This window comes from Dendrobates tinctorius, unplaced genomic scaffold, assembly GCF_039654945.1.
Source record: "Dendrobates tinctorius isolate UK_male_01 unplaced genomic scaffold, ASM3965494v1 ptg000028l, whole genome shotgun sequence".
NCBI lineage: Eukaryota > Metazoa > Chordata > Amphibia > Anura > Dendrobatidae > Dendrobates > Dendrobates tinctorius.
Window position 1 is genome coordinate 101,031,615 of NW_027361696.1, and position 13,646 is coordinate 101,045,260.

Genomic DNA, 13,646 nt, shown 5'->3' on the forward strand with positions numbered 1-13,646 from the left:
CCGCAATGAATCTGGAACAAACAGTTTATCACTTGGCCTGGTTGCCGGAGCTAGGGCCTGAGCCCTTAGGATTTCTTGTTCCAACTCAGTTGAGACCCCGCCACTACCACGCCTGGGGGAAGAATGGAGGACGGCGGCTCAGGGGGAGACACTGGATCAAAACTTCTGGACAGGGCATCCGCTTTAACATTTTTGGACCCTGGTCGAAAAGTAATTGAGAACTGAAATCGTGAAAAAAAAAGTGACCAACGGGCCTGTCTAGGAGTAAGCCTCTTAGCAGATTCAAGGTATGCCAAATTTTTGTGATCCGAGACAACCGTGATAGGGTGAGCCGCCCCTTCCAAAAAGTGCCTCCATTCCTCAAATGCCAGCTTGACCGCAAGAAGTTCTCCATTGCCTACATCATAGTTTTTCTCAGCTGAAGAGAACTTCTTGGAGAAGAAGGCACAGGGTTTGAGATTGGTAAGGGTGGCCGGACCCTGGGACAGCACAGCCCCCACTTCAGAAGCATCCACCTCCACAATGAATGGTTTGGACGGGTCAGGTTGCACCAACACCGGGGCAGACATAAAACATTTCTTAATAGCTGAGAAGGATTCCTTAGCGAGTACAGACCAATTTTTTACATCAGCTCCCTTCTGGGTAAGATCCGTGAGTGGTTTAACCACTTGTGAGAAACCTTTAATGAATCTCCGGTAATAGTTCGCAAATCCTAAGAAGCGCTGGAGCCCCTTGAGATCTCGAGGCTGAACCCAGTCAGCGATCGCCAGCACCTTCTTAGGATCCATACGAAACCCCTCACAGGACACAATCAACCCCAAAAAAGACAACTCCTGTACAAAAAACGAACATTTTTCCAGTTTGGCGAACAATTGGTTCTCCCTGAGTCTCTGGAGAACTGTTTTTAGATGTTGCAAGTGAGATTGACTGTCCGGGGAATACACCAAAATATCATCCAAATAAATAATAACAAAACGGCCTATCAGATCAGAAAACGCAACATTGATGAAATTTTGGAAAATAGCGGGTGCATTAGTTAACCCAAATGGCATTACCAGGTTCTCGAAGAGTCCCTCTGATGTGAGGAATGCCGTTTTCCACTCGTCCCCTTCCTGAACCCTTATCAGATTGTAGGCCCCCCGCAGATCCAACTTGGAGAACCATTGGGCCCCAGCTAACTGGTTACATAAGTCTGGGATGAGGGGAAGTGGGTAAGAGTTCCTAACCGTTATCTTGTTCAGTTCCCGAAAGTCGAGGCACGGCCGCAAACCACCATCTTTTTTCTTCACAAAGAAGAACCCTGCTGCCACAGGTGACACAGAAGGCTTGATATGCTCTTTGCGGAGACTCTCAGCTATGTACTCCATCATGGCTTGGCGCTCAGGCCCAGACAAATTGAACAATCGAGCCTTAGGTAACTTGGCTCCGGGTACTAAATCAATGGCACAATCATAGGGTCTATGTGGTGGCAGCGCCTCAGCCTCACTTTCGGAAAAAACGTCTTCGAAATCTTTCAGGTACTCCGGAATACCTTCCAGATCGACAGATGACACAGACACTGATTTAACAGCGTTAACAAGATGTCCCCGGTTACCACATTTACTATTGCATCCCCATTGAGTGATTTCCCCTGTAACCCAATCAATGGTAGGATTATGGCGTTGAAGCCAAGGCATCCCCAGTACCAGTCCTGCAGGCAAGTTATCTACCACCAGACAACTTAGTTTCTCCACATGAGTGGAACCCACTTTTAGAGAAAAAAGTTCAGACCTGCAACAGATACCGTCTTGGGTAAGAGGAGATGAGTCAATTGCCACAAGTTTAACAGGATCGTGAAGCCTGACTGTCCCTATCTTATAAAGAGTCATAACCTTGGTATCAATCAGGTTCACAGTCGAACCGCAGTCAATAAAAGCAGTAGTCTGAACAGGAACCAAGTTCCAGTTCCACCTGCAGCACCATTTTTGCACATGAGGAAAATTGTACCTGAAGGTCAGGGTAGCCTCCTCGAATACTACCCAGACCTAGTCGTTTCCCGCCATCTTGGAGGATGACGGACAGGAGGGGCAGTCCTTCTTCCAATGTCCAGATTTCCCACAATAGAAGCACAACTGCTTTTCCCGGCGGCGTCTTCTTTCCTTTCCCTCACAGGTGACAGCGTTCACCTCCATAGCCATAGGAAGAGTCTGGGTCTCATCTCCACTGAAGAATAAGGGCGTTTCCCGTTGCATAATGCCTCTAGCCCGCAGCCTGCGATCCATGCGAACCGCTTGGACCATGGCATCCTCCAGGGAGTCAGGCGGAGGATGAAGTGCCAAAGCATCCTTCAGACATTCACACGGGCCTCTGTGGAACAGCCCCCGCAGGGCGGCATCACTCCAGGAAATTTCCGCTGCCCAACGTCTGAATTCAGTACAGAACCATTCGGCCGAGTGCTCCCCCTGACAGACACTCATCACTTTGTCCTCAGCCAACCGCACTCTATCAGGCTCATCTATAATAATAAATGCCCTAAGCAGCTTCCGGTTGTAACAACTTCCGTCCAGTTGTAACCGGTGACGTCACCGCACACCTCTTTCCATTAACCCTCAACACACCACTCCTCCTCAACACACACACTCCTCTCACCTTTCACCATCTCCACTCATGTCCACTCACTCTTTCACTCCACATACGACCCTTTCTCTCACTCCGTCTCTCATACTCACGCCGTCATTGCCGCTGATCCACGATCCCCGACATCTTCTTCCGCCGGCGCCATCCTGGATCCAGACGTCCTCCACGCCGGCGACATGTTCTTGCGGCGACGCCATTTTGGATGGGCGAAATCCCGCGATAGTCAAGATGGCGTCGCCGCAAGAACATGTCGCCGGCGTGGAGGACGTCGGGATCCAAAATGGCGTCGGCGAAATCTCGCGAGATTTCGCCGACGCCATTTTGGATCCCGATGGCATCCACGCCGGCGACATGTTCTTGCGGCGACGCCATTTTGGATCGGCGAAATCCTGCGATAGTCAAGATGGCGTCGCCGGAAGAACATGTCGCCGGCGAGGACGACGTCGGGATCCAAAATGGCGTCGGCGAAAACTCGCGATTTCACGATACTCAAGATGGCGTCCCCGCAAGAACATGTCGCCGGCGTGGACAACGTCTGGATCCAGGATGGCGCCGGCGGAAGATGATGTCGGGGATCGTGGAGCAGCGGCGATGACGGCGTGAGTATGAGAGACGGAGTGAGAGAAGGGGTCGTATGTGGAGTGAAAGAGTGAGTGGAGATGGTGAGAGGAGTATGTGTGTTGAGGGTTAACATGGCAAGAGGTGTGATGCTATCGCATCCTCCCGATGCCATAGCATCGGGCCATAACCTAGTCATAAATAAGCCCTAAGGCTTCAAAAAATGCATCCACAGACATTCTCTCAGGGGCAGAAGAGGAAAGCAAGAATGCCCAGGCTTGTGGGGAACCCCTAAGCAGGGACATCACCACCCCCACCCTCTGTTTCTCATCCCCAGAGGAGCGGGGTCTCAAAGAAAAAAAAAGCTTACAGCCCTCCTTAAATGCCCTGAAATCATCCTTGTTACCAGAAAATATATCTGGCAATTTAACCGGGGATTCAGGTGGGACTAAAATGACATCTCTATTCCCCACCTGCTGGAAGCCAGCGGAAAATACCCCCTGAACTGAGTCCTCAACCCGCCGTTGGGACTGGGCCAGAGCTTGGTGTTCCAAACTAAGCTTCTGCAGTGACTGAGTCAAGCTTCTCACCTGCTCAGATAAAGCACACATTGGGTCCATGCTGCAGAAGTGAGGAGAGAAAAAAAAATTGTGGGCCAGTTATAATGTCAAAGACACCGCACTGAACTTGCTCACTGAGCCAGTGCGCGTGTCCTGAGTAAAGCGAAAGCGTGCTCAAAGCTACCTGTGGAGCGAGCAGCAACCGAATAGATGTGTACTTCAGAGCTGCAGGGCCTGAAGCACGTGACTGCTAGAGGCGTGGCTTAAACTCCACAGAGCTAGGAGCTGCAAGACAATTCCTAGCAGAGTAACTGCGAGACAAAATTACCAAGGGGCATAGACAGGGAGAATAGTCAGGACGTAGCCAATGAGTCACACACAGAGATAGCTGCAAGGTACCAGAGGGGCGAGCAGAGAGTAATCAGGTCACAGGCAATGGGTCATACACAGATAATAACGCAGTACAAAATCAACAGGCAAACTCACAACGGGAAACAGAATCGGGTCAGAACCATATAAACAAGCTATAGCAACACACAGGCACACGGGGGTCAGCACACTAGGCCAAAGGCAAAAGTATAACTGGCAGGGATTGAAGCTACCCAGAGGTTTATGAAGCTCTCCCAGAACCAGAAAGAGGCCACAATCATTAACCCCAAGTGTGCAGGTCAAAACCTGCACAGAGCTCCAGACATTAACCCCCCGGTGTGCAGCTCAAAAACCTGCATTGGGATCATGACATGGGGAAGCTATAGGGGTCTTACTGTGGACATGGGGAGGTTATTGGGCTCTCATGCTTGCCATAGGGAGGTTGTGTGGGCCTCATATGCAGGACATGGAGAGGCTGTGTGGGTCTCATATGCATAACATATGTGGAGGCTGTGTAGGTCTCATGTACTGGACATGGAGAGGTTGTGTGGGGCTCATGCTGGACATGAGGTGTCTGTGTGTGCCTCATATGCTGGACATCAAGGGGCTGTGTGGTGCTCATGCAGTATATAAGGAGGCTGTGTAGGGCTCATGATGGACATGGGGAAGCTGTGAAGAGGCTCATGCTGGACATGAGGAGGCTGTGTGGGGCTCATATGCTGGACATGGGGAGGCTATCTGGGGCTCATATTCTGGACAAGGGGAGGCTGTGTGGGCCTCATATGCTGGACATGGGGAGGCTGTGTGGGCCTCATATGCTGGACATGGGGAGGTTGTGTGGGCCTCATATGCTGGACATGCGGAGGCTGTGTGGGCCTCATATGCTGGACATGGGGAGGCTGTGTGGACCTCATATGCTGGACAAGAGGAGGCTGTGTGGTCCTCATATACTGGACATGGGTAGTCTGTGTGGGGCTGATGCTGGACATGGGGTTGTGTGGGCCTCATATGCTGAACCTATGGAGGCTGTGTGGGCCTCATATGCTGGACATCGGGGGGCTGTGTGGGGCTCATGCAGTATATTGGGAGGCTGTGTCGGGGTCTTGCTGGACATGGGGAGGCTGTGAAGGGGCTCATGCTGGACATGAAGAGGCTGTGTGGGGCTCATGCTGAACATGGGGAGGCTATGTGGGGCTCATATGCTGGACATGGGGAGGCTCTGTAGGCCTCATGCTGGTCATGAGGAGGCTGTGTGGGGCTCATATGCTAGACATGGGGAGACTGTGCGGAGCTCATATGCTGGACATGGGAAGGCTGTGTAGGCCTCATGTGCTGGACATGAGGAGGCTGTGCGGGACTGATGCTGGATATGGGTAGGCTGTGTGGGCCTCATATGCTGGACACTGGACATGGGGAGGCTGTGTAGGCTTCATATGCTGGACATGGGGAGGTTGTGTGGTCATCATATGCTGGACATTGGGAGGCTGTGTGGGCCTCATATGCTGGACATGGGGAGGCTGTGTGGGCCTCATATGCTGGACATGGGGAGGCTGTGTGGGTCTCATATGCTGGACATGGGGAGATGGGGAGGCTGTGTGGGTCTCATATGCTGGACATGGAGAGGCTGTGTGGGCCTCATATGCTGGACATGGAGAGGCTGTGTGGGCTTCAGATGCTGGACATGTGGAGACTGTGGAGGCCTCATATGCTGGACATCAGAGGACTGTGTGGGGCTCTTACAATATACAGTTAGGCCCATATATAATTGGACAGAGACAATATTTTTCTAATACTGGTTCTAGACATTACCACAATGAATTCTAAACAAAACAATTCAGATGCAGTTGAAGTTCAGACTTTCAGCTTTCATTTGAGGGTATCCACATTAAAATTGGATGAAGGGTTTAGGAGTTTCAGCTCCTTAACATGTGCCACCCTGTTTTTTTAAAGGGACCAAAAATAATTGGACAGATTAAAAAATTGTATATAAAATGTTCATTTCTAGCACTTGGTTGAAAACCCTTTGTTGGCAATGACTGCCTGAAGTCTTGAACTCATGGACATCACCAGACGCTGTGTTTCCTCCTTTTTGATGCTCTGCCAGGCCTTCACTGCAGTGGTTTTCAGTTGCTGTTTGTTTGTGGGCCTTTCTGTCTGAAGTTTAGTCATTAACAAGTGAAATGCATGCTCAATTGGGTTGAGATCAGGTGACTGACTTGGCCATTCAAGAATATTCCACTTCTTTGCTTTTATAAACTCCTGGGTTGCCTTGAATTTATGTTTTGGGTCATTGTCCATCTGTAGTATGAAACAACGACCAATCAATTTGGCTGCATTTGGCTGGATGTGAGCACACAGTATGGCTCTGAATACCTCAGAATTAATTCGGCTGCTTCTGTCCTGTGTCACATCATCAATAAATACTAGTGACTCAGTGCCACTGGCAGCCATGCACTGCCCAAGCCATCACACTGCCTCCGCCGTGTTTTACAGATGACGTGGTATGCTTTGAATCATGAGCTGTACCACGCCTTCGCCATACTTTTCCCTTTCCATCATTCTGGTGGAGGTTGATCTTGGTTTCACTTGTTCAAAGAATGTTTTTCCAGAACTGTGCTGGCTTTTTTAGATGTTTTTTAGCGAAGTCCAGTCTAGGCTTTGATTCTTGATGCTTATGAGTGCTTTGCACCGTGCAGTGAACCCTCTGTATTTACTTTATGGTAGATTTGGATATTGACACGCCTACCTCCTGGAGAGTGTTGTTCACTTGGTTGGCTGTTGTGAAGGGGTTTCTCTTCACCATGGAGATTATTCTGCGATCATCCACCACTGTTGTCTTCCGTGGGCACCCAGGTCTTTTTGCATTGATGAGTTCACCAGTGCTTTCTTCCTCTCTCAGGATGTAGATTTTGCCACTCTTAATGTTGTAGCAATTTCTCGGATGTGTTTTTTCTGTTTTTGCAGCTTAAGGATGGCTTGTTTCACCTGCATGGAGAGCTCCTTTGACTCCTTTTGGGGTTCATATTTGTGAGGTTGATGTGACCTTTGTATTGTCAGGTGACATCAAGCACACGAATTGTAATGGATTATACTTTTCCATTTTTATTTAAAAATAACAAACACAGTTACACTCACCTAATGCCTCGTTCCACTAAATCCCTCATCTTCCGTAATAAACCAAAAATAAGAAACAACAGTATCGCTCACCTATCTGTTGCTCTGTCCCCCACCATAATCCATGTCTGGGAATTAATAGTTTCAGTGATTAGTGGTGACATCATCGAGGTTACTGCTGGTCACTGAGGCTGTGTTCCCAGCCAGGCTGAACTGCAGTGACAATGGCACCATGAAAAAAAATCACTGAGTTCACCACAGTTCAAGCTCAGTGACTTCTCACGGTTATTTGCGCTGAAGTCACTGAGCTTGAACTGCGCTGACCTCGTCACTGACTTTTTCCCTCAGTGACCTGTGGTAACCTCGATGACGTCACTGCTAGTCACTGAGGCTGCGCTCACAGCAGCTCATTCACCAGTGGTTGCCAGCCTGGACGGTCGCATCTTGTCACTGTCCAGGTTGGATTACATGGATTACAGCATGGCACAGAATGACAGAGAGGTGAGGGATATTATTATTTTTGGTTTAATACAAGAGATGAAGAATTCAGTGGAATTAGGCATTAGGTGAGTATAAATATGTTTAATATTTTTAAATAAAAATGTAAAAGTGTGTTTTGTTTTATTTCTAATAAAAGACTTTATTCTGTTTATAACTATAGGATTATTAATGGATAGGTGTCTTATACAGTGGGTACGGGAAGTATTCAGACCCCTTTAAATTATTCAGTCTTTGTTTCATTGCAGCCATTTGGTAAATTCAAAAAAGTTCATTTTTTTCACATTAATGTACACTCTGCACCCCATCTTGACTGAAAAAAAGCAGAAATGTAGAATTTTTTGCAAGTTTATTAAAAAAAGAAAAACCTGATATATCACATGGTCATAAGTATCCAGACCCTTTGCTCAGACACTCATATTTAAGTCACATGCTGTCTATTTCCTTGTGATCCTCCTTGAGATGGTTCTACTCCTTCATTGCAGTCCAGCTGTATTTAATGAAACTTATATAATTTAAAGGGGTCTGAATACTTTCCGTACCCACTGTATAAGACACCTTAATCCTAAGGTGTATAAGACATCCATTAATAATCCTATAGTTATAGACAGAATAAAGTCTTTTATTAGAAATAAAACAAAACCCACTTTTACATTTTTATTTAAAAATAATAAACATAGTTAAAAATTTAAAGGCGTCTGAATGCTTTCCGTACCTATTGTAGATCCCTCGCCATTACTAAGCCGTGGGCTTGATTTTACCAGACAATACAAAGGTGACATCAACCCCACAAATATGAAACCCACTTGCCACCATTACAGGGCAAGTGGAGAGAGCCAGGCAAAGCACCAGAATTGGCACATCTAATTGATGTTGCCTTTTCTGGGCAGCTGTGGCCTGCTATTTTTAGGCTGAAGGGGTCAATATTCATGACTCCTTACCAGCCTGAGAATACCAGCCCCCAGCAGTCAGCTTTAGCAAGGCTGGTTGTCAAAAATGGGGAGGGACTCCATGCCAGTTTTTTAAATTATTTATTTAAATAAGTTAAAAAAGCAGGGTGGGGACCCCTCTATTTTTTGATAACCAGCATTGCTGAAGCCCCCAACTGTGAGTTTTGCCTGGCTAGTTAAAAAATAAAGGGGAACCCATGCCATTTTTTCATTCATTTATTTATTTATAGCGCAGGCGGTGGGTGAGGTATACTCCCATCAGCCGCTCCTACTATCACTGTTATTAGCGGCAGCAGCTGTAGGCTGATGCGAGTAAGTCCCAAAAGCCACCACCTGCTGTCATTGTTCTCACTTGAATGCAACTCTCATCATTCTCCCCTGCTTGCGCTGATCACCGGAAGAGCAGAGGAGAATGATCAAAGTCGTCTTCAGCACCCGGCACTGAACATTTCTTACTGCACCACTGCTTCCCTGGCACCTATCGTTTGGTACTGATGTGGCATACGGGTGGCACACGGTAACCACACATGTGCCACACATACAGTATTACACAGGGACAGTGACATCTCTGGTATAATTTTTTTCCTGTACTGGAAATATCAGGACTTGTGAAACCGGCCTTAGGATGTATATTGGATGCTAGGTGTGAAAAATCGGATTGTACTTGCATGAAAAAGGCTTGACACTTGCATTACACTCGTCCAACTTTGCAGGAAAAAAATCAGACCGATTTTAAAATTGTGACTACAGCCTTAGTGTTTGTGTGCACATTGAGTATTTGCTTGCAGAAATTTCTGCAAGGTTTTTGAATCTCTTTGCAGCAAAAACAGTGCGGAAGAAATGTGCATTTTGCCATGTTTTTTGGCGCCTTTTTGTCTCGGTTTTGTATGCGTTTTTTACAGCAATGATGGTTTTTTAAGCTAAAGATGTTTTAAAAAAAGTTTTGTGATGCAATTTCTTAGTTCAACACCTTCTTTTTCATTCTGATGCAGTAGCATCAGGGTAATGGGATTAGGGTGTCAGCAGCTGTTTAGGAATGAAAAGGTGTCAGCCAGACAACCTAATTACTAAGCTGGTAATTTAACACACACTTGCATGCACATGCTCACACACATATGCACATGCACACACTGTAACCAGCCTATGTAAGAGTGTTAACAGAATGAACCTACATAGGCTGTTACCAAACCGGCTATACACTGACAGGAGGCAATCGCTCCTGCAGTGTATAGCACTGAACTGCCATGAGAGAGGTCAGATGAGTTAATCAGCTGATGAGCTCTAGTGATCTCACTTACGGCACTGCCGCTGCATGAGAAAGTTCACCGGAGTTCATAATGAAGACGTGTGTCCTCTCTCACAGCTGTTCAGCTATTTACATTGCGGGAGCAATTACCTCTTGTCAGTGTATCGCTGGCAGCCAGGTAGAGCAGTCATATCTCCCGATATCTATACATGAGATTGCCGCGGGACATTCGGGATTATGTGGACTACGGCAGACAGATGAGTATATGGTGGTTTATTATTTTTGATTTTTTATAGGAGACATGGGCATTGGAATTGTATATATTTTTATTTTACATTTTGCAAAGGAGACAAGGGCATCAGGGATTTGGTGTTAGATGAGTATAATGTGTTTTTCATTTTTATTTGAATATGTATTTAATTAATTTGCATGTTTGTTTTTTTTCTTTAGCTTTGAGCACAGGTGCCGGCTGACGAGAGTCTACATCTCCCATCAGCGGCTTCTGCTATCACTGTTATCAGTGACAGCAGACATAGCCTGATGGGAGGAGTAGTCTCTCATGAGCCGATGCCTGCTGACCTGTGGTAAGCTTTTTACCGTGGATCACCATCTCATGCTGTCAGATGTCGGCGTGACCCCGCATTACCACCTATCAGAAGCGCTACGCCAGTGTTTCCCATGCTGTCACACAGCGTGGGAAACATCGGTTTTTGTGCTGTATATGGTGTTTGGCTATATTTGGTGATTAAATACGATGATTAAATTGGCGAATACTGCAAATTTGGCAATCGTGATCCATTGCTAATATCTACCACATCCCTTATCCACTCAGTCAATGATTCCATCGTAGAAGGAAATTAGATTAATCTGGCATGACTTGTTTGCTACAAACCCATGCTGGTTCTGGTTAATTACTGTATTCTTATCCAAGTACTTACATACATCCTGTTTAATAATCTGTTAAAAAATCTTTCCTGGTATAGAAGTAAGGCTCACTGGCTTGTAATTTCCTGACTCCATTTTCAAGAAAGAACAAGTAAGCTCCACTACTCCTGGAATTTATTTCAGTACATGCTGAGGGGACATCATTCTCCACACAGTCACCTCCACAAAGGAGTTGTATGTGTGGTGGACTGTACTGTCACATTCCTACCACTGAAGACACGAATTATGTCATGTATATGTCATGCATTTTATACATCAATTGTGTTATGTGAAATGTCAACTAAGTGTTTATTCTCAACAGATTGTGATATAGTAGTGAACAGCATAGTGTAAAATATAAATTAGGATCTAGAACATAAGATAAGGCCAATAGGCTTAGTACATACTGTTATGAGAAGAGTAACTGTAGTTAGTTAAAACATAGGATATGATACAGTTAGGCTGTGTGCACACGTCCGGAATTCCCAAGGGTTTTAAGCGTTTTTGCGGCAAAAACACTGCAAAAACACATTAAATAAGCAAGCCATTGTATTTAATGGCATTCTGCACATGCTGAGCTAATGCTGAGTATTTGTCCACGGCAAAATCACATCGTGGAAAAATACGCAGCATGCTCATTCTTTGTGCGGAATCGTGGGAATTCCGCACACATAGGAAAACATTGTTCCGCTTACTTTCCGCATGTGGCTATGCCCACCATGCGCAAAGTAAGCAGAAAATGTGCGGATGGTACCCAGGGTCTGGAGGAAAGGAGATTCTCCTCCAGGCTCTGGGTACCATATCGCTGTAAAAAATAGAATTAAAATTAAAAATGGTGATATTCTCACCTTCCGGCGTCCCACACAGCATCCCCAGGCCTCAGAAATACTCCCGCCAACTCCCGTTCCCAGTGATGCCTTGCGACAATGACCTTTGATGAAGTCACGGTCTCGCCACACCGCAGCGGTCTCGTGAGACCGGTACGTCATCAAAGGTCATTGTCGCAAGGCATTGCTGGGAACGGAACTTGCTGGGAGCATCACGAGGATCGGGGACGCTGTGCGGGACGCTGGAAGGTGAGAAAAACACCATTTTTTAAATTTTTTTTTATTATTTTTAACTTTATATCTTTTTATTCCAAAGACATACTAATAGGGAATTTAGATTGTTAGCCCCATCAGGGACAGTGATGATAATGTGTGCAAACTGTAAAGCGCTGCAGAATATGTTAGCGCTATATAAAAAATAAAGATTATTATTATTGCTACTGATGCCGCATAGGCAGCCTCAATAGTAAAAAGTTGGTCACACTAGTCAAACACTTTGTTTGACGAGTGTGACCATCTTGTCAATCAGTTTTCCAAGCGATGCTACACATCGCTTGGAAAACGCTAGCATTCCATAAGCTAATTACACTTGCAAAACACTAGTTAAAACGTGGGAAATACACATGCGGAATTCTAGAGTATTTCCCGCGGCAGGAAGTTGCGGAATTCCCGCAGAAATTTCTGCGGCAATTCCGCAACGTGTGCACATAGCCTTAATGTTTGTATCTAGCCCACAGTGAGAGGGGGAAAGTATAAAGCAGACTACTTTCTGATAGTTAGTCAGATAGGAAAGTACAGTAACCAAGGTCAAGTTTAAGTGCAGTGGGAGGTCTTACTAGAATCCCTGCAATGACTGAAGCTCAGGGCTCGATATAAGTACTAGGAGGAGTGCCTTATCCTCTGGCGTATAGGGGATAATGGACGCAGAACCGCGAGAAGGGAAGGTATCGGATCTCGGGTGCACTGCGGGACTGGATAGGAAATCCCTGTTGCATAGAGGAATATTCAATGTATTGATAGTCCAAGAGGAACAGATAGTAATGCTGGAAATGGACTGTGTTAAGGAAACTTTTGTGTGAAGGAAACAAGGAACAAGAATTGTTGTGCCCGATACTGCATGTTACAATCTGATGAACTTGAACTGTTCAGTATAATATTGATGGTTAATAAGAACTGTGTGTAACCTGAGTTATGTGTAGAGGGTCCGGAAGATGGAGGGCTGGAAGCAGTGGAGGCCTGTGACCTACACGTGAGTTTGATGCAACCCACACTGGGACTGGGACATGATTTTCTTGTAAAGTGCTGTGAAGCAGCAGCTTCGGTCATAGCTACTGTCTGTGGTCACTTTACCCAGTCAGAGGAGATAAGACTAAACAAGTGCTCTCCTGCATACTTATTTTCCTGTGCACCATACACTCAGGACCGGCGTTAGGGGAAGGCAGAACAGGCAGCTGCCTAAGGCCCCTGCTCCCCTAGGGGCCCCCAGCTAGCGGCACATCACACAGCCGCTATGGGGTCTTTGAGGCAGGGGGGTCCACCTGTGCCAACGCTAACTCCCCCCACTGCCACGCATTGAACTATACCGGCGTCATAGACGCCGGTACAGTTCAAAGCAATGATGGAGGAGAGAGCGTCAGCGCTTCCTCTTCCATCATTCCCCGCTCTGCTTTTGACACAGCAGGTGCGCGATGACATCATCGTGCACTCACTGTGTGCCAGGCAGAGCAGGAGACAGGAGACGGGAGCAGCGCGGGCATGAAGAGAAGGTGAGGAGAGTTTTTTTTAAAAATCAGTGTGAGTACTGGACTATGGGGCCATTCTCGGGGGGGGGCTATATACCATGCTGTGCTGTATACCATGGTGGGCTATATATCATGCTGGGCTGTATACAATGCTGGGCTGTATACCATGCTGGGCTGTATACCATGGTGGGCTGTATACCATGCTGGGCTGTACACCATGGTGGGCTGTACACCATGCTGGG